This window comes from Gopherus evgoodei, chromosome 4 (assembly GCF_007399415.2).
Source record: "Gopherus evgoodei ecotype Sinaloan lineage chromosome 4, rGopEvg1_v1.p, whole genome shotgun sequence".
Lineage (NCBI taxonomy): Eukaryota > Metazoa > Chordata > Testudines > Testudinidae > Gopherus > Gopherus evgoodei.
The window spans coordinates 140,930,271-140,952,924 of NC_044325.1; positions in this window are offsets into that span (position 1 = coordinate 140,930,271).

The following is a 22,654-nucleotide window of genomic DNA, read 5'->3' on the forward strand; positions in this document are numbered from 1 at the left end:
TGCAGCAGAAATTAAACACTGGACGGGCTAAGTAAGAAACCTCTCCTTGTTCCTGTAGGAAAGCTAATTACTGTCTCAGAGTTGTTTAGACCAGAGCACGGAACTGTATATGGAACTTATAGTTCAGAACAGCCTGCACTTCATTTTTTGGTGTGAATTTAACATGACTGGAAAGGACAAGCCTGACCATCGTGGAGACAGAAATCTTCTCATTACTTAAAATAAGCACCATTTTTATAACCAACCCTACTTGGGCTGCGTCAAGGTTCCTTCCCCACTCTGAACTTTAGGGTACAAAAGTGGGGACCTGCATGGACACTTCTAAGCTTAATTACTAGCTTAGATCTGGTAACTTTGCCACCATCCACAAATTTCAGTGTCTGGATCACTTCTTGTCCCCCCCAAAACCTTCCCCTCCCTGGGCAGCCTTGAGAGGCTTCACAAATTCCCTGGTAAACACAGATCCAAACTCCTTGGATCTTAAAACAAGGAGAAATTAACCATCACCCCTCCTTTGCCCCCACCAATCCCTGGTGAGTCCAGATCTAATCCCTTTGGATCTTAAAACAAGGAAAAATCAATCAGGTTCTTAAAAAGAAAGCTTTTAATTAAAGAAAGAAAAGTAAAAAAATCATCTCTGTAAAATCAGGATGGAAAATACTAAAATCAGGATGGAAAATTACAGGGTAATCAGATTCGTATAGCCCAGAGGAACCCCCTCTAGCCTTAGGTTCAAAGTTACAGCAAGCAGAGGTAAAATCCTCTCAGCAAAAAAGGAACATTTACAAGTTGAGAAAACAAAAATAAAACTAATCTGCCTTGCCTGGCTGGTACTTACAATTTTGAAACATGAGAGACTGATTCAGAAAGATTTGGAGAGCCTGGATTGACGTCTGGTTCCTCTTAGTCCCAAGAGCGAACAACACCCAAAACAAAGAGCACAAACAAAGACTTCCCTCCACCAAGATTTGAAAGTATCTTGTCCCCTTATTGGTCCTCTGGTCAGGTGTCAGCCAGGTTTACTAAGCTTCTTAACCCTTTACAGGTAAAAGAGGCATTAACCCTTAACTATCTGTTTATGACAGGCTGTGAACAGAATTTGAATCCATAGACCTTTATGCTGCACGAATAAGTCTCAAACACCTGACCTAAAGGAGAAAGTCTATTAACAGGCAGCAATAACAGACTCCCTAACCTCTTTGATGGACCAGCCACTATAGAGGGACAATGATGCACTCTCCTCTAGAGCTGGTTACACAAACTTCCCTCCTTCAGCATGTGTTCTACAATGACAGCTAGCTGGACATTTTTATCCAGAGATTTCCAGCAGCAAATGCCTGTTTGACATGCTTAGAGTTCAAAGTTTGGATTTTTTCATTTCAAAATTTACTTTATTTTATATTAGAATAAAAAAACCCAGAAAGGATCAAAACCAAGTGAAACATTTCACACACACACACACACACACACACACACACACACACACACACACACACACACACACACACACACACACACACACACACACAATGGAAATTGTGGCTTTGTGTCCCAATTTGGGATTATTCATTATTATTGTTGTTATTTTTGAAATTGCAACATTTTTCACAGGACAGAAAATACATTTTTTGACCAGCTCTATCTGCAATTGTCCTGGCGGGATCACTTAAACAGGGAGCGGTGGAGGTGAGGTTAATAAAGAGTGCAGCTTCCCAATTCCACGCAGCCTTGGCTTCTCTGCTAAGGCAGCCATTCGTGATGTGGACATGTCTCTCTTGCAAACTGGGCTGAGCCCCACCAAACTCATTTCACAAATAGGCAGATTTTCTATCTTCCCAAGCAAGGTTTTTTTCCCACAGCATTATAACAGCCAAACCCTTCTCAGTCACTGTGAGCCTGCTAGGATGGAGCTGAGCAGGTTACCTAGAGGCAAAAAAGCTCCAAGATAGGCCATTCCCAACTTGCTAAGCCAGCCAGTTCCCCTCAGGCACACTGAATTTTCTTCTGATACTGCAGCTGATGATTCAGTGGGGAAAGGCAGAGCCCCAGAGAAGATTCCAAATGGCACTTTAGCAAAGAAGCAATATTTCCTTAATATACATACCCAAGACAGACAGCTAGATAAATGGATGGACAGAGAGTAAAATGGATAAATAGATACCGAGGAGCAAGTGATGAATAATGAGAACAGCCGGGCACATGATAGATAGAACTAGACTGACAGAGTGATGGATGCAGAGGGACAGAGCGACAAGCATACAGCCAGACGGACAGCTGCATGGTCAGCAAGACGGATGGATAAATGCGCAGGTGAGGTCGATAATGCAAAGGGACAGGCGGATGATGGACAGACCAGCTTACAGCTGGATATAGAGATGGACAGATGGCCGAGCACATGCACTCACTCTTAACAGGGAGTAATGAGCAATCCACAACTTGTCAAAAGCAGGAAGTGTCCAGCCTGTGCCGGGGGAAGGTTCGTCTGCTTGACCTCGGGCAGGGGATGCAAACAGAATCTTTTTCCTCTGGAGGTTCTGACTCTAGAAATCCTGCTGTCCAGGAAGATGGGACTGGATGGAGCAGGGGCACAGAGAATGGCATCTCTAACCACTAGGCGACTGTTTGGAGCTGGCTCGGAGCGGTAGCGAGGAAAAGGCAGCCTGCGTGAAATGAATTCGATGGGCCGTCAAGCAGTTCCCAGCCAGCAGGAGGTTTCCATGTTGTGCATCACAAGAACTCCCTTGTTAGCAAGTATGGTAGAGAAGTCAAAGATTAAACAGGTCACGGAGACTGAACAACCCTATCACCCACTGGGGAGGCAGAGAGGAAGAATGGCCTTATGGTTAAGGCACTGGACTGGAACTCCGGAGAGCTGAGGGCTAGTCCTGGTTCTGCCAATGACCAGCTGTGTGACCATGGGCAGATCAGTGCCACTCAGGTCCTCTCTCCATAGTCCCTTTCTCCCCATCATGGTCTGTCTAGTCTGTCAGACTGTAAGCGCTTTGGGATCGTCTCTTACCGTGCGTATGTACAGTGCCTAGCACAATGGAGCTGGGTTAGAGCCTCTAGATGCAACTATTTTAGGTATAATCATAACAATATCGGTCGCATGTCCAGGCCAGTGCAGCGGGACCTTCCCCACTGCTCATTTGGTGGATACGAGGAGCCCTTCCACACCCCGAGCTGTCAATCGTCACCTTTCACCAGTTCTCAGTTTACATGAGGAAAAAAAGCAAAGAATTTGTTTCCCCAAGAGTCAGGGAGGAAAGGAGAAGCTGAGCTTTCCCCCCAGCTCACAGGGCAAAGGCCACCTAGAATCAGAGATGCAGTTGGCTAGAGCAGGATTTGGACGTCCTCAAAGACAGGTGTTTGGATCCAGAGCTCTGGTGCAAGCCCTTTTCTAACGCTGGCTGAACTAACCCCCTAGCTGTGTGCTCTCTATGATATGATCACTTACTCACCCAGGCCCTGGTGCCTTTTGGCTTGTGAGCTCCACGATACTGGAGAGCCTAATTTGCTTTGACACATTTAACCTAGTGCCATGAACACCTGCAATGCTACATAAATAACTGCCATACCAAGTGTCTCTGTCACACAAACGGCCCAATCCCATTATCATTTCCCTACGGGAGAGCAGCCTTGAATGTGTCTCCAGGTAACAGCTCAGAGCCAGCGAGCGACATGACATCAGGGGGATGTGTGCTGCTGCCTTTGTCCAGGAAGGAATTCTCTTTAGAGTGACATAGCCATCCCCTTTCACCGGCAAGAAGAGATCCCTGCACGCAGAGATCTCCCTTTGCCCTGGCCCTGCAGGTAGGTGGGTGGGTGGGCAGGCAACTGGTCTGCTGGTCTCCCTCTATTCCTCACACTTCCTTCCACTGCTTCTTTTCTACTCTTGCAGTTAATGGCTAATTAGCTCCTTAGCTCTCCCAAGCCCAGGCTGATCTGCTAATTAGTCACTGCTTCCATCAACCAGCCCTCTTCTGCTTGGATTTATAGTGACCAGGCTGCTGGTTCTCAGCACTGTCCCAGGGCAGGGACTTTGCTGTTCTGCTCTATGGACAAGTCCAAAGCAACAGGATGCACCAGCCGGTGGCTGCTGAGGTGAGGGGTGCCAGTTGCCTGTCTCTAGAGATCCAGCTGGATTTCGGGAGGTCAGGTTCCTGCAGGTGGGCCTGTGACCATGTTGCGGAAGGTTCTTGGCTACCTGAAGGCGGGAATCCGGCTGGTCAGTAGTGAGAAATCTGGGTTCCAAGGTAGAATGAAGCAAACAGCCCCTGGTAATTGCTTTCCTAGCAAATGTGGGAGAGGTGAGGCTTGGAGGGAAGCTGGGAGCCACCCGGTGCAGCTCCTAGCGGATGAATCTGTGAAGCACCTTCCTAATACTAAGTATCATCATTTCCACCACCAAAATGCAGCCACCTCTGGAGCAGAACTTGGCAGCTGATTTACAGCACCCCGCAATGCCACAGGGCAATTTAGGACTAGACCGGAAAAGGAATACCATATCCAACAGGAGAGGAGTCCTCATGTGCACACATACACCAGCTGATGGACAGGACTGCCTTTCTTTTCCAGTCCTCTCCCACAAACAGCTTTAGCGTCATAGTGCCAGTTGCTCTGGCTTGGTAACTCGCAAGGAAAAGGCTTCCTTCCACCTGTCCTCTCCTGCATCACATTTTTTAATTTCCCTTCCTATGCTATTTATTGAAGCCTGGCTTCGTGTTTTCGTGATAGGGTTCCCAATTAGTGTAGCGGCCTTCCCCCATGGCCAAGGGACTGATGCTTGACTGTAGTGCAGCGAGGTGATGGAGGAGTGGGTAGTGGCAGATCCCCGGCCGGGCTTTGACCTTGACAGACACTGGGGATGGAAGGAAGGGGTTGTGTGACACAGGAGCCAAAATGCCAAGCCAATACATGGCCAGCTCCATCAATGCAGCAGGCAGAGCTGGCTCAGACTGCGTGCTTTAGGGTCAGGGGAGACATGACTCTTCTCCAGAGTAGCCCTAGCCAACTGGAGAGGCCGCAATCCAACCTCTGCTGCTGGATGGGAAGGGCTCAGGGCACCATTCCTTTCTCCATATGGCAGGTTTGGTGGCCTGGATTGTGATGCTTTGGAGAAGGCCACAGGAATTGGGAGGGAAACAGTGGGCAACCCCCGAGTCCATGCGTAAAACAGTTGGTGTAGTTGTATGGATGCCACATAATCCCATGTTGTCACGGAGTCCGTGGGTGATGCTCTGGAACAGCTCCCCACAAAGCCAGTCAGGACTTTGGGGAGCCTCCTCTCCCTTGAAGCAGACTTGTTCAGGGCAAGAAGCTCACACGTCTTCACCTCCTGGGTCTCTCCTTGGAGCATTCAGCATCCTCTGCCCCCTCCGTGCACTTCCCACAGCGAGCCCACCCAGGCGGGGTCCTGGGGAAGCCACAGGGTCCTGCACCCCCACTGCGCAGTCAGACATGACTCTCAGCCAGCCAGTAAAACAGAGTTTTATTCGATGACAGGAACAGGGTCTAAAACAGAGCTTGTAGATACAGCGAACCGGACCCCTCGGCTGGATCCATTCTGGGGGGCAGTGAGCCAAACCCCCACGTCTGCCCTCAGCCAGCTCCAGACTAACAACCCCCTCCAGCCCCTCCTCTCTGCTCAGCTCCTTTCCTGGGCCAGGAGGTCACCTGATCTCTTTGTCTCCAACACCTTCAGTTGGCACCTTTGCAGGGGAGGGGCCCAGGCCATCAGTTGCTAGGAGACAGAGTGTCAGACATTTAGGTGCACTAGCCCTTTGCTCTGCCAGATACTTAAGAACTGCCATGGGACGCTGAGGCACCAACACAATATTCAGAGAAAACATTAAGAACATTCCTAGTTCATCACACCCATCTCTGGGGCCTTTGATCTTAGCATGTTAATGACTCGACCTTCACAACTCCCTGTCCTTCACAGAAGGAGAAACTGACACACAGAGGCGAAGTGACTTGCCCAAGGTCACCCAGCAGGCCAGTGGCAGAGCCAGGAACAGAGCCCAGGTCCCAGCCCCCTGCTCTAATCACTAGAGAACACTGCTTCCTCTGGTGTGCTAAGCAAGTCACCTGATCTGAGGAGCTTTCTTCCGAGCGTGCAACATAGCAATGCTCTGTCCCTAAGGAAACCAGCCAACCTCCATCCAGCTGCTATGGGGCTGATATGTTACTTTTACGTTTACATTTTAGTGCCAGATAGGCTGTCAGCTCCTGGAAGCAAGGAGCTGACAGCTGTGGACGGAAGCAGGTGTAATGGCAGGCTCTGTTCATGCACTTCTGCCCCGGCCTGTGGCAGACCTACAATCTGCGCACCAGCACCCAGGCTCTCCTGCAAAAGCAAATCTCATTCTAACCTAAGCCAGCTCCTCAAGCTAGTGTGATATGACCCTGCTGTGCCAGCTACCGTAGTCCACCAGGCTGGTCGACTTTTAATTAAGCTTTGGTACTTTGGAGCATTAACAGCAGCCTGTTGGGCCGGGTAGGGCTGGGCTAAAGAGCAGCCTCAGGGTCATATGCATCTTTAATTGTGTGCCCTGCAAGTGCCTTGTTGCCCCATAGCTGCACAGGGAGGACCATTCGAGCTGTTGAATTAAGTCTGATATCACTGAACTTGCACAACTGAGCAGAGCCTCTTTATCTTGCCTTAACATTGCACCTGCCCATGCAGGGGGAAAGTCATAGGATAACACTGGAGTGTCAACCCAAAGACCCCTCCCTGCCAATAAGTGCAATGTTCAAACTCCAGGACTGCAGCAAGGAAAATGCAACCATCGGGGTGTGTCATAGTGAGAGCAGGTGGGGCCAAATTTTCAGAAGAGTTCAGCATGGGAGATGACTGGCTGGTTTTCCGCTCCACGCTGTGATCGTGCGGCAGCATTGCAGACAATCACGCATGCGGTGGCAGAGTGCCCAACTCGACATCTGGAGGGAGGTTTGCAATGCCTGACCTCCTTTGATACAGAGGTTATCCTCCAGTTACGGAAACTGGACACTGAGCTCTGATGTCTGCATATGAGAAGCAGCAGCACGTTGGGTACTACTGGCTCTTTTGAGAAGCTCCAGTTCTGGGTTTTAAGCATCCAAAAAGCTAGCCCTGAGCTCTTTGGAAAATGTATCCTTGAGCAAACTTTAAGAACAGGTTAAACAAACACCTGTCAGGAAATGTCTAGTTATAATTAATCCTGCTTCAGTGTGAAGGGACTGGAGAAAATGACCTGTTGAGGTCCATTCCAGCCCTACATTTCTATCATTTCTAATTGGCATCTTCAAAGCACTTTGCAAGTATTAACCAATCCTGACAGGACAGAATCATGAATTCTTCATCCCTGTTTTACAGATGCAGCAGTTGGCTCTCGCAGTTTATCAGGACTCTCATGAGAGCTGGAGGCCCAGCTTCTGGAGTCCTATGATCATCTGTAAATCTCAGCTTGCATTTTGCTTTTAAAGTAAGTTTCTAACTGTCATAAACAGATAGCTAAGGGTTAACGTCTCTTTCACCTGGAAAAAAATAATCTGAACCACCTGACCAGAGGACCAATCAGGAAACAGGATTTTTTTCAACTCTGGGTGGAGGGAATTGTGTGTCTGAGTTCTTTGTTTTTCTGCCGGACTCTTTCTCAGCTATGGGAAGGATTTCTCTATTTCCTGCTTTCTAATCTTCTGTTTCCCAGTTGTAAGTACAAAAAGATCAGATAGGATTTATATGTTTTTTTTTGTATTTACATGTCTATAGTTGCTGGAGTGCTTTAAATTGTATTCTGTTTGAATAAGGCTGTTTATTCAATATTCTTTTAAGCAATTGACCCTGTATTTGTCACCTTAATACAGAGAGACCATTTGTATGTATTTTTCTTTCTTTTTCTATAAAGCTTTCTTTTAAGACCTGTTGGAGTTTTTCTTTAGTGGGGAACTTCAGGGAATTGGGTCTGCAGCTCACCAGGGAATTGGTGGGAGGTCTGTGTGTGTTAGATTTACTAGCCTGATTTTGCATTCCCTCTGGGTGAAGAGGAAAGTGCTTTTGTTTCCTGGACTGGAATTACAGAGGGTGGACTCCCTCTGCTTAGATTCACGGAGGTTGCTTCTGTGTATCTCTCCAGGAGCACCTGGAGGGGGGAAGGGAAAAGATTTATTTCCTTTTGTTGTGAGACTCAAGGGTTTGGGTCTTGGGGTCCCCAGGGAAGGGCTTCGGGGGGACCAGAGTGCCCCAAAACACTCTAATTTTTTGGGTGGTGGCAGCAGTACCAGGTCCAAGCTGGTAACTAAGCTTGAAGGTTTTTCATGCTAACCCCCATATTTTGGACGCTAAGGTCCAAATCTGGGACTAGGTTATGACATTAGCCCCCACAGTTGTGTAGTAAGTAAAACTGGAAAATTTGAGCCTGAAAGGTTCGAAAACCAACAGGTAAGTAGAAAGAAGAGGATATATACTCTATTTAAGATTTCATGATGTTTAGTCAGTCTCGTGATTTTTGAGGGTCTGAATTTTGAACACTTACGGTTGGCAGTGTTGGAGAGAAGTGACTTGTTCAAGGTCAGACAGCGAATTAGAGCTAGGATTAAAACTCGGAATCCCTGCCTCCTATTCCTGCCTTGAGCCCACTAGGGTCTGTTGCCTCTCTAAGCATTTATATGCTCTCGCAAAGTTCCCCATGCACCTGACTTAGCTGGCAGCTTTGGGGAGGAAGAGGATGCTGCATTTGCCAGCAGTATTTGTTTTCTCCTTGAACCAATTGATTCTGCCTCCTCTATGTGATGGAAATGTGTAGTGAGCTCTCCCTCAACAGCCAGGGACTTCCTCCCTCCAGCTTGGCCCAGGGACATCTCCAGATTCCTGTGCAGAGCTTGCATTGTTCCGAAGAGACTGGCCTCCAGACTCTCAATCCAGGTTTTACACAGAGCCTGACGCATGCTCAGAAAGGGCTTTGGACCAGAGTTTGGGCAGCGCAGTGCTGCTTGCAGCTGTGGTCAATAGAGTTCAGAGGCACACACCTTGCTCTCAGTAATTAGGCACTCAGTGCCCACCCCATCTAATTAATCCAAGGTCCCTGGGACCGGCCAGATCATGACCGTAATCACCACATCTGTCACACTTGCTCTGAACATGCATTACCATAAGGGAAGAAGAACCTGCAGGCATGAAGTCCTGCAGTCCACAACTAACTCCTAACCCAACAGCCGGCTCTGTGTCCTGTGGGCCAGCTCATTTCCAGCCCAGCTCATTAGCAATGTGGAGCCCACACCAGGGAGCGAAAGGACAGCCACCTGGCCCAAGCCACCCATGGTGCTTAAAAGAGTTAAGCTCAGAAAGCGGTGTGTGAAAGACCTAGTGATCAATCTGCCTCATGTTTCTGCCTGAGAGTGGCTGCTGGGAAGTCCCTGACCCCAGTCTCTTCAGAGCTGAGCCAGTCAGATGTCAGAACCCAGATGGGTTGTAATTGCCTGCAGACGCCTCTCCATCCTCCCCCATGCAAGCAGGTCTGTCTGTCAGTCTCCTGTATCACTCATCACTGCAACAACTAAGTGCTTACCAGGGAAATAGAATCTCGTGGGCTTCCTGGAATTTTCTGTTCATTTATCTTCCCTGGTCCAGGAGACTGCATTTGGGATAGATGTCATCTATCTAGCTACCACTTCTGGTCATGGTGGAGAGTTTTGCAGTGCATCCTGAAGGAGGCCAGTCTCTAGATCAGTCTGATTTCTGATAGGAGCATGTTCCACACCCAAATTCCCCCACCTGGGAACGCTTTCTGTCCAGCTCTTGTGAGCTGTGTCTGACAATACTGGGTTAGCTCGACAGGCATCTGGCTGGCAAAACTGGCAGGAAACAAAAGAATGGCTCTCGGCAAACATTTAAGAGTTAAGGGACAATCCCAGAACTATTAGAGTCTGCCTCCTTTCCAGCCAACCTACAAAACTGGTTCCCACCAGGCCAGAGAAGGCCCACAAACATGGAAGGGCAAAAGAACTCTGGCAGGATAAAAGCGGGACCCTATCTTCAGTGAGGGGCAATAATTGTCCAGGGGAACCACACACCCAGCGCCCTACTGGGATGTCTGAAGAAGCTAGAGCTGCCTACATCCTCATCACAGGATGGAAGGGCTTCAGATGAGGTTGCTGTGCATGGCAACTGTTTGTTGTTTTAAAACTCTTTTACTCTAAAAGCTTTGTTCCTGCTGCTAAAATAAACAATGCTTTGGTCTTGAAGAGGCTGTCTGATCATTGTATCCTGCTGCCTACAATGCTGCAAGGGAAGAACTGCGGGTACCTGAACTCTGTTGGACCTGCAAGATAAGAATGGTGGACACACAAAGTACTGTAGCGCAGAGGCAGCGCTGGCTTAGGAGTGGGAGAATGGCAGAATTCTGTTAGGACAGGAAAGGCACAAGGCTTTGACACCTCAGGGCCTGCCCTCAGAGGGACCCGAAATGGACTGAGGAACAGGAAGTTCTGTAACTGACACACATATCACATTCAGAACGGGGAAGGCAGAGCCAAGCCTGCTTGCCCTGAGCAGTTTCCAAAGCTGAGCTGAGCCAAGTGGCAATCCAAGGTCTCCTGTTTCCTAAACAGACCAGAACATCTGTTCTTCCTTGTCCCCTAACTTCCTCATCCCCGAGTCTGATTCACCTGTGGTTGTCGTGTTTCTTCCTGTTTTAATCCTTTAATTAATTAAAAGATGAACATGTTGTTTGCAGCCCCGTGTGAGTGGAATGCAAAGTGGCCATTATAAAAAAATATCAATTTATGAGAATGTTAATTAGAGATGGGAAAATTCTGGGAGAGGAAGAGGAGAGAAAAGTTACTCATAACTGAAGACACACTGTCAACATGTAGGTTTGGTTAAATAAATAAGGGCTAGAGATTGCCAAATCCAGCGTGAAAAGAAATGTTTTTCCCATTTCAATTAAAACAAATTAAAATGAAAGTTTAAACACTGCTCTGCAGTATCCGAGACCCAAACACAACAATGAATGAGAATCAGTAAGTGAAACTGATTAGAAGCAGCTACAAAAGGAATAATCGGACAGCAGGAATGATGCAAAATATGTCTGATTACAACATTTTGATTGTATTCAATGACAGCGTTATTACTAATAACGGTAAGGACATTTTGATTGTTTGGTCCTAGATTCTCAGGCCAGAAGGGAGCACTGTGAACATCTGATCCTTTGGTGACAGCATTGGGTTATGACATCCCAGCTCTGCCACAGGCTTCCTATGGTACCTTAAGAAAACCACTTCATCCCTCCCTGCCTCCGTTTCCCATCTGTAAAACAGAGACAAGAATCCTTCCTTTCTCTGACCCATTGCCCATCCCGTCTGTTTAGATTGCAAGCTCTCTGGGGCAGGGGCTGCCATGCTGTGCGCATTACACTTTGTTGGTAATTCTCACGGTTTTATGGTGCCTCTCACAATAGTTAGCATTTTTTTCTTAAAGCCCCAGCTCAGAGACCTATGTGATTTGGGTGAGACTTCCAGCTGTCATTTAATAAAAAGAAAGTTTCTAGCCCTCATGTTTGTGGAGAAAAAGCTTGAACACATGACCCAAAATTGCACCGAAAAGGCTCAGAGACCAGACAAATGAACAGAACAAAAATATAGTACTGATTTTTAAAATATCCAGTTGCTATGGGGTCCCTCCCCAGAGAGTGCCCCAGATGCACAGAAGCAACTCACCAGCAGGCACACCACTGCAAGGTGCAGGGTTGCTGGGCCTTCTTCTTGGTCACCTCTGGTCCTGCAATGGCTTGTCTCTGTCTGGGTTTTCCCTGGGTTAGCCCTCCAGCCAGGTGGCTTAAAAATTCAATCCCCTTCTGGGTTATTCAAGTCCAGTTGTAACTGGGCTGGTCCCAAAGCTGGCTTCTTCTAACTGGCATCTTCCAAATCCCTGGGCTTGACTCCTCTTTGGCCAGCAGCAAAGTCCTTCCAAATCAAACAGACTGCAATGAGGCGGCCTGGCTCCCAGCCGCTCCAGAGGATGAAGAGCCCAGCTGGAGGCCGGATTGGGCAGAGCTACAGAGCTCTGAGCCTGCCCCGCAAAGGGTCAAGCGCCGACCCGGAAGTATAAAGGAGGGCCCTCCGAGCTCAGTGAAGCCCCAGCAGCCGGAGCGAGCGATGTCCCTCCGGGAGCTCGGGACTGGGAGACTCCTGCAACCCAGGGTAGCCGCCCAGAGTGGCCCAAACTTCCCCGTGCTCGCTACCCAGAGGAGCTGCCGGAGCTCCCCCGTGCTCGTTACCCAGAGGAGCTGCCGGAGCTCCCCCGTGCTCGCTACCCAGAGGAGCTGCCGGAGCTCCCCCGTGCTCGTTATCCAGAGGAGCTGCCGGAGCTCCCCCGTGCTCGTTACCCAGAGGAGCTGCCGGAGCTCCCCCATGCTCGTTACCCAGAGGAGCTGCCGGAGCTCCCCCGTGCTCGTTACCCAGAGGAGCTGCCGGAGCTCCCCCGTGCTCGTTACCCAGAGGAGCTGCGGAGCTCCCCCGTGCTCGTTACCCAGAGGAGCTGCCGGAGCTCCCCCGTGCTCGTTATCCAGAGGAGCTGCCGGAGCTCCCCCGTGCTCGTTACCCAGAGGAGCTGCCGGAGCTCCTCCGTGCTCGTTACCCAGAGGAGCTGCCGGAGCTCCCCCGTGCTCGTTACCCAGAGGAGCTTCCGGAGCTCCCCCGTGCTCGTTACCCAGAGGAGCTGCCGGAGCTCCCCCGTGCTCGTTACCCAGAGGAACTGCGGAGCTCCCCCGTGCTCGTTACCCAGAGGAGCTGCGGAGCTCCCCCGTGCTCGTTACCCAGAGGAGCTGCGGAGCTCCCCCGTGCTCGTTACCCAGAGGAGCTGCCCGAGCTCCCCCGTGCTCGTTATCCAGAGGAGCTGCCGGAGCTTCCTCGTGCTCGCTACCCCGAGGAGCTGCCGGACTTACCCTCCAGCCCGGGTGGGACGAACCCATGCACCTGGACCCTGCGGAGGACGACCCCAGGATCCAGGTAAGCCCCGAGGGGGAGTCTGGAAGTAGCATGGGGGCAGCCGACCCTAGTCTGGCCTCAGCCGAACCAGAGCCAATGTCAGTGTGTTGCGGCCAGGATCCCCACTGACACAGCAGCAGGTTGCCTGCCGCTGTTAGGGCCCCGGGCTGGGACGCAGAGGAGTGGGCGGGCCTGCGTCCCCCCTGCCACCCCACTCACGAGTGAGTCTCCCTCTTGTCCCAACGCTCAGGCCCAGAAACCTGGGCCTCTTACCTTGTATAAACTGAACTGCTTGCTCAGCCCCTGCCTGAGGGTCTGAGCCCGGAACTGTTGTCACCCCAGGTATTAGGGCAGCTGGGCTCCCAGCCGCCCCAGGGAGGGGTGAATCCCCCCTCCCCCTAACAGCGGACTGCCACACGGACAATGCAGAATTGTGCTCTTCTTTCACAGAATAGCAGGTCCCAGTGCTTCTCCTTGGATCCCTCAATAGAATTCAAAACTACTAACAAAGTTAAACACTACCAAGGCATCTTCCTCCGGCCTCTGGGCTTGAGCATCACTCCTCTTTGGAAAAAGAACAGGAGTACTTGTGGCACCTTAGAGACGAACAAATTTACTTGAGCATAAGCTTTCGTGGGCTAAAGCCCAGTTCTTCAGATGCATAGACTAGAACATATAGTGAGGAGATATATATACATACAGAGAACATGAAAAGGTGGAAGTTGTCCTACCAACTCTAAGAGGCTAATTAATTAAGAGAAAAAACTTTTGTAGTGATAATCAAGATAGCCCATTACAGACAGTTTGACAAGAGGTGTGGGAATACTTAACATGGGGAAACAGATTCAATGTGTGTAATGACTCAGCCGTTCCCAGTTTCTATTCAAGCCTAAGTTGACAGTGTCTAATTTGCATATTAATTCAAGTTCAGCAGTTTCTCATTGGAGTCTGTTTCTGGAGCTTTTCCATTGCAAAATTGCCACCTTTAGGTCAGTTACTGAATGGCCAGAGAGGTTGAAGTGTTCTCCTACTGGTTTTTTAATTTTATGATTCCTGATGTCAGATTTGTGTGCATTTATTCTTTTGCGTAGAGACTGTCCGGTTTGGCCAATGTACATGGCAGAGGGGCATTTGGGCCACTCTTCAGGTCCCTGTTTCTCTTCCAGAGCACCAACCCCAGGACAGCTTCCCTGGAGCCTGGCCCTTTGCTCCAGGAGCCCACCACAGGAGTTAGCCCCACTCCTGTGGCTTGGCCGTCCGGCCACAACCCCACTTGACTGCTCTGGTCTACTGCTGGCCCTTACGTGCTGGGCTTCCTCCCATTTTAAGTCATACACCCAGCACAGGTGTGGTAGGGATGACTCTACTCACTGGGCCTCTAGCAGCTTGCTCTCTCCACTAAACTTCCCCCCCTGACCTTTATAGGGGCCAGCTGTCTCTCAGGAGGCCTGGCAAGATGAGGGCTAATTAGCTGCAGGTGGGCTGGTGCACTCATCCCTTAAATGGGCCAGGCCCGCCTGCAACAGGGCCAAGTCTGAATGCCAAATCCAGAGGAGCTGGACGTTTACCCATCATTTTCTAAAAATCCTCAAACAAGCGTAATGAGACACCCTAACTCGCAGATAGCTCAGACCTCTGGGAGCTGAAGTGACCCCAAAACTGTGTCATTCTTTAAAGTACATTGGCTCTGTCTTAGACCTACTGGCTTTGTAAAATCCATGTGCTTGTTAGAATTCCCCTACCTGTTGGAAGTAAGTTTTGAAGCCCCACCAACACCTACTACCTGAGTCTGAGACCAGCAGCTGTTAGGAAACAGTTATTTATTTGAACCTCTTCAAACAAACTCGACCTTCTCTCTCAATAATAGTGTTGCCCCTTTGGCCTGAGGTAGCTAATATTCGAAGGGTTGTTTCCATTAGGAGGACAAATCAATTATATGAGTCAGGTATTTTCTTGGTATAATCGTGTTCATTTACCGGGAATGACACTGAGTCCTGTTTCCCTGAACAGAATAGAAACAAACAGCAGCAGGCAGTTTCCTGGCTCAGAAATCCCCAGGTCTGCCGCTTCAAGGAGCTCTGTACCCAAGAACGTCTGTCTCTGCTTCCTCTCAGGGTCATGCTCACAACGGTGTCTTCTGGCTTTCTGCCTCCAACATACACAGGCTGCAAACTAATATTGTAGCGCCTGTGTTTGCAACCAAGGAAACCCCTCAGTCCACACAGCTTAGCTGTGACGGGCCTTGCTGCCTATTACATTGGGTGATCACCACCAATGTTGGCAGCCATTTTGGCCAGATAAAAGGGCTTTTGTTTAGCCTGAAAGAGAGAGCTTGACAAACCCATTGGCTTGAATAGGTCTGTGTGATGGTCTTTGGTTCCAAGATTCCTCCAAGGGCAACCCTAGCTCCTTCCAGCACTGCATGTTAAAGGATGCATTCCAAGGGGATTATCTCCTCCCTATCCTCTTTTGCTCTGGCTAAGCAGAGGGAAGGGAGAAAAGTTCCTCTGGGTGGGAGCACAGAGCACTAGCTCTGAGGTCTGCTAAGCAAGTCCCACTGCAATACACTTATGTAATGTATCTATCAGTGGGGATGCCCATGTGAAAAAAAGGTTTGAATATCCCTTTGCTTTCTCATCCTTCCATGGAGACAACCTCCTTACATAAGCCTTTGTAAGTAGGAGGAGCTTTTACCTCTCTTTCTCCCATCCATCCCTGTGGTGGTGGAATTAACAGATCTCTGAGCCATTCTGGCCCACCGTTTGCAAGCCGAGGACATAAGCGATCAAAGTGCATCCAGATTGCCTCTCCTGGCTGTGGCTGGCTGGGTCCTGCATCTCATTTCCATGAAGGGTGCCAGGGCTGGAAGGACCCAGCGGTGAAATAGCCTAAACTTCAATTGACTCTGCCACATAGGACAGCCAATTCCAAATAGGGGGTAGCATGCAGTGATCACCATCTCGGTCCATTTACACTTGACAAGGCTTCGAATCGATGAAATCACAAGGACTGGGAGTAGCTTTGAACCAGACGGCGAAGGTGTGACCAATTCAGCGGTGGGACAGACAAAGAAAGCTGGCTGATTGGGTCACGCCATCCCCCATAATCCATTCTAGCTCTGGGGAGCCTTTTAAAATTAATAAGCAAATATTAATCCCCACTTGCTAGAGCAAGCCTTTTGCGCCTTCTCCATTGCCTCAGCACTGCGGAGGCAGGAGATGTGAAATTAATTCCATGGCTCCAGAGGCCTCAGGCATCTGTACGAGTTTCTCCCTTTCTCAGGCCATGTCTACATCTAAAATTTTGCAGCGCTGGTTGTTACAGCTGTATTAGTACAGCTGTATAGGGCCAGCGCTGCAGAGTGGCCACACTTACAGCAACCAGCGCTGCAAGTGGTGTTAGATGTGGCCACACTGCAGCGCTGTTGGGCGGCTTCAAGGGGGGTTCCGGGACGAGAGAGCAAACCGGGAAAGGAAACCAGCTTCGCCGCGGTTTGCTCTCTCGGTCCCGGAGCCACCCAGCAAACCGCAGGGAAGGAGACCTGCTTGCTCGGGGTTCCGGGACCGAGAGAGCAAACCGGGAACGCCGCGGTTTGCTCTCTCGGTCCCGGAGCCAGCCAGCAAACCGCAGGGAAGGAGACCTGCTTGCTCGGGGTTCCGGGACCGAGAGAGCAAACCGGGAACGCTGCGGTTTGCTCTCTCGGTCCCGGAGCCAGCCAGCAAACCGCAGGGAAGGAGACCTGCTTGCTCGGGGTTCCGGGACCGAGAGAGCAAACCGGGAATGCCGCGGTTTGCTCTCTCGGTCCCGGAGCCACCCAGCAAACCGCAGGGAAGGAGACCTGCTTCCTCGGGGTTCCGGGACCGAGAGAGCAAACCGGGAACGCCGCGGTTTGCTCTCTCGGTCCCGGAGCCACCCAGCAAACCGCAGGGAAGGAGACCTGCTTGCTCGGGGTTCCGGGACCAAGAGAGCAAACCGCGGCGTTCCCGGTTTGCTCTCTCGGTCCCGGAACCCCGAGCAAGCAGGTCTCCTTCCCTGCGGTTTGCTGGGTGGCTCCGGGACCGAGAGAGCAAACCGCGGCGTTCTCGGTTTGCTCTCTCGGTCCCGGAACCCCGAGCAAGCAGGTCTCCTTCCCTGCGGTTTGCTGGCTGGCTCCGGGAACGCGAGAGCAAACCGCGGCGAAGCTGGTCTCCTTTCCCGGTTTGCTCTCTCGGTCCCGGAACCCCGAGCAAGCAGGTCTCCTTCCCTGCGGTTTGCTGGGTGGCTCCGGGACCGAGAGAGCAAACCGGGAAAGGAAACCAGCTTGATTACCAGAGGCTTCCTCCTTCCACGGAGGTCAAGAAAAGCGCTGGTAACTGTCTACATTGGATTACCAGCGCTGGATCACCAGCGCTGGATCCTCTACACCCGAGACAAAACGGGAGTACGGCCAGCACTGCAAACAGGGAGTTGCAGCGCTGGTGGTGCCCTGCAGATGTGTACACCTTCAAAGTTGCAGCGCTGTAACTCCCTCACCAGCGCTGCAACTTTCTGATGTAGACAAGCCCTCAGTTAGAAACTTCCTCTGGAGGATTCTCCTCCATCAATCCTTCTTCAGTGCATAGGGAAATGGATGCTGGGTAATGATGGCTCATTCACGCTTCATTTGGGATTCCCTTTGATCCTCCCCTGTCCCAGGTCTGAACGTGCTGGAACCCTGGTGCTAATCAGGTGAGTTGTCGTTTGGGAGGATTCCTACCCCTACCTCCCAAGGCGAGGTGACTTAATTCAAGAACCATGAAGGCTATTCCTAGGCAGAGTCCCTCCCCTACCTTGCAGCTAGCATCCCTGCTTCAGCTTTCCCTGGCTTCCTTTCCTTCTGTCTTCCAGACTTTTAAATTATGACTTTAACTAGCATAAATTTTTGATGAACAAACTATTAAATATTTGTGGCTGTTGCATATGCTTTCAATTATTCAGAGTGAATATGCAAGCAAGACATATGCAGCCTCCGACCCAGCACCTTGGACTGCAGCATGAGCTCCTGGGGGCTCTCCCCTGGTCATGGGAGAAGGCTGGCTTGGCAGCTGTCTGGCCCTGGTGATCAAGGCATGATGACCTAGGAGGCTGGGTAACTCCTGTCCCTGCACACACACACACACATACACACACCCTTAGGAGTCCCCTCACACTGACCGCACTGAATCCTGCTCTATGCACAATCCCATCATACACACGAGCATGCTGTAACATACCATATCCATGACACTTTCTCCACCCTCCCCCGCGTACAACCCCACCAGCTGTTACAGGCTTCATGCCCAGGATCCCACCATACAAACAATCACACCATACACACACCCTGCTAGGGAGGCACACACATCAGGTACACACCGCACCTTTCCAGACACAGCTCGGGCTTTATTGCGCGACACGGACAAAGATGTCTACCACACCCAATACTGATCTTCCCCACATCAATATGTGCACTCAAAGAAACACCCCTTCACACTCAACTCTGTCATCCCCTCCCTTATCCCGCCACATCAACTCACCATCACCCCACAAAAACCACAACCCTCTCCTTTTCACATCTGCAAATGCACCCAGCCCTCCTACTCGTCTGCAATAAACACTCGCATGTATGCACAAAGATACCTCCGGCACAGAAACAGGCACTAAATCACCCTCACAGCCACACTCCCCCACTGGATAAATATAAAACCACCATCGTACCCCAACTTCACACCCTCCGTTTGATTTCCATGCTGCTGCTGGCAGACGGTCCTGGCCCCAGCCAGCATCCCCAGGTGCTGCTGCTGCTTTCTGCAGTGATTTGCAGATGCTGGGAGGTTCGCCTCTCCCTCTCCTGACTCATTTCTGTCTCACTCAAGCTTTAATTTGGAAAAAGATGCTCTCAGAGGCTGAGGTTTCAGTATGGCCGGCAGCACTCCACAGGTGCCCGTGTGTTTTTAAATAATGCTTGGGGGGAATACGGTAAGCGACAATCTCAGAGATTTGAAAGGGCAGTGACTAGCTTACACCTAAGTTTGTAACATCCGGCCCACATGCAGCGAGATGAAGCCAGACTAGATATAAAGCACAAAGGATAATTAACTACTGGAGCGAACCTCCCTAGGGCAGTGGTGGGCTCTCCATCATTTGATGTCTAATTCAAGACCTGCTGTCTTTCCAAGTCACCATAAGAGAAGTTAGGGCTTGGTGCAGGAACTACCATGCTGTGGGTCTGTGTTCTGCTGGCCTCTGTTGTGCAGGAGGTCGGACTAGATGATCATAATGGTCTCTTTTTAGCCTCGAAATCTATCAAGCTATGAATCACTGTCTGAATTTTTTCCCCTGAAATCAATGCTATGTTTTCCTAAAATAAATGATTCAATGAACATTCATAGTTCGTTACTCATGAGCCACCCAGCAATAACAAAGTAGTCCGCACAACCCAGGGCACGCCAGAGACTCCTGCTGCCCCCACTTATTCTGCCCCCTTGGTTGGTAAATCACAGCCTCTTCCATTGACTTATTGATAATATCACTGACACCACCCTGTGAATTTGGCCCGCACAGAGTTTTGCTCACCCTGTAGCAGCAGTTTTAAGTACAGTGCTTGTTTGTATTGGAAATTGCCATCCAAGGGTACGACCGACAACCTTTAACAGGAAGCTGGGCATGTCTGTGTTTAGAGAGTGAAGAAGTCTGTGGAACTCATTGCCACTGTATATCAACAAGGCTAAGAACTTTCAGGAGCCAAATATGAGGCTTGTTTCATGGGGGAGAGTAGCAGGTCCCAAGCAAGGAACAGGTTCCAAGGAGTGAAGGAGTCGTTCTAACTACTTCAATTGCTTTGAGGACAAAGGACTAAACAGAATCCCTGACTAAGGCCACACCCCCACCCACACCCCATTGATCCCTGCTCTTCCCTTATGGGTTTTCAATGCTGATCACCACTCGGATGCTGCAGGACTTTTAAAGGCACCCGAACACTTAGCGCTGCTTGGACCTGCCTCCCCTAAGGTTCGCGGCTGGATCATGGTGGGGGAGTTGGATGCACGGAAGCTGACCTGAGCCGTCCTTGGCTGGAGCAGGAATAGGCATAGGGAGGCCCTTGCTCCACCTGGCTCGCTTCCCGCCCTTTAACAATCCCCCTTCGGTCTGGGGCTTGGTATTGACTGACGACAGCAATTTGTCGTTCAGTTGCGCAAGGTAATAAGGCAGATGGTGGGGAGGGAAGCAAAGCACTAATGAAGCCATAGCTGCCTTCAGCCGGAGAGGGTGTGGATAGAAAAAGACGTTTCTTGGCGCCACACAGGGATCTTCGCAGATGGCAGCCAAGGGGGAGCTCTCTCATCATGCTCTGCTGTGATGGCTCTCAGAACGGGAGCTGTCAGCGGAGGCAGGACGTTTCAAGGACTCCGCTTGCCTGTCTCTGCAGGTTCATTATCTCGGCTGCTGCCATAATGGGTCAGCGGTGGATTGTAAGCTGGAGCCCGGGACCCGTCTTCGCTCTTGGATGAGAGCTTTATGGCTGCTGAGCATGGCGGAGCAACCTGCATGGAGCCTGCAGATGGGGACTGGCTGCCTGGCTGAGCCTCCGTCACACGTTCAGGAGTGCGCTCAGGTGATTGTCCAGCTCTGCACAACCTCAGGCCTGCCTCTGTGGTCACGTGCTGTAATCCCCCTCCTCTCCCGCTCCCGTGCACAGCTGAGCCCAGCCAGCACCTGGTGAGATCACCCACGCACACGGGAGGGCGGAAAAGCCCCATTTGGAGAGGTCTGAGCTAAGAAGCCATTTGAACCCCCCGCTCATCATCTCATATTCCTCAGTGGAGGCATTTCTCAGCCTACGCGCAGCTCTGGCAGCCACTGAATGCTAGTTGTCTCCCGCACCAGGAAGAGCGTGGTGTGTCGTTAGCAGGTGTGGGTACAGCAACCCACTCCCCACGCCGGAGAGGCTATTGTAACCCACTAACGCAACGCAAGCCTATAGCAAGTCAGGGAGGAAAGAGGGACCCCCGCATGGGATAAGCCCAGAGTTCTGTTTTTATTTGCTCTTGTTTTAATAGCAGAGCTGTGTGTTTATCCAGCAATAGCAGGGGTTAACAGCTGGTATTTGCTCTGCTTGTTAGCTTTAGTGAATTTCATTGTGCACAATGTAAATAACTGGGTTGCTATCCTCCCGGCAGGCCCAAACGTTCCCTTAGTGGGATCTCACCCTTCTCCACCAGCCACCAGCCAAGCTGAATGGAGCGTGGTTTGGCGCTTGCCGTCGGCTCCCGTGAAAAGCGTGAACTAGTTCAGGAGGTTGATTCTTTAATGACCCGACCTGGCATTAGCTAGCAGCTTGGGATAACAATATTGAGCACTGACCCCAACCAAAGTGCTCTCCAGACATAATTCATAAATCCTCTTCCAGAGATGGGTGCAGATACCCTCCTGGGACGGACCAGGAAGGCAGCCATGCGACAGGGAAGTGAAGAGACTGGCATGGGGCTACAGGAACTGACAGGGACCTCAGGTGTTTCTGGCATGCAGGCCACTGCATTGTAAACCTCAGTGTTATCCACACCACAATAAGGTCTTCACAGGCCAGGAGGAGCCTGAGGAGGAAACAGGGAGTGTGATCCAAAGGCTTTGGGTGGGATGCTGATGGCAAAAGGTTCTGTTCCTGGATTTGCTGTCACGTTGCCTGCTCTGTGACTTAGTTTCTCCTCTGTACAGTGGCGCCAGTGTTGCTGCCCCACCCTTAGAAAGTGCTTTGAGATGGCTGGTAGGAGCAAAGAGTGATTAACGTGAAGGAGCCTGTTTCTCTCTTGCAACTTCTGCTTGGACTGACCCTGCTGACATAAAAGCAAGATAAAACCACTGGTGCCCTGCAAGGAGCACAACAAAGAGCCTTGAGACCCTTAAAATCTCCATGGAAAGTTACTGTAGGAGTCGGAATGGCTTATAATGAAATGTAAGATTGAAAAATGAGTCTCTTCTGCCAGTTATTAGAAACCTCGCCAGCCGTCACTTCCCTTGTGCTGCCATGACCATTATTCGTCTGAACCCCATGCGCTGGGGATTGCAGACAAAACCAGCAACAAAGAAAGAGGTTTTCAGGGCACACAATGACAATATTGGGTGTGGGTTTGGAGCCCAAGCACTCCCACCTCATCACATCTAGCTTCTTTCTTCCCCTGCCACTCCCCCCACATCCCCATAGTAACCATGCCTTCCCCATCCTCACTTAGAAAAATAAAATGAAAATTCCCAGCAAATGAGCATGACATTGTAGGCACAGCACCAAAGCACTGTACAAGCAACAGGCTGTACCACTTCTCAGCTGCAGTGCGATGCAGCTTTCTCTGGGGTGGGAAGATGGCTGCCAGCATATCACACAGCAGCGGACAGAGAGCAGATTTCGGCCTAGACACTGGGCAAACATCTACTCTTAAGAAAAATGCTCTTGAGTAATATCACATAGAGACACCTAAATACCCCATATATGTGAGAGCTTGCACAGACAGTGTTGTCTACTGGTTAGAGCAGTGTGGCCTGGAATCAGGACTCCTGGATTCTATTCCCACCCCTGGAAGGAGAGTGGGGCCCAGTGGGTTATAGCAGTGGGGAACAGGAGTTAGAATTTCCTCAGCTCTATCCCTGTTCCAGGAGGAGAGGAAAGAAGAAACCCTGCAGTGATGGATTAATGCACCAG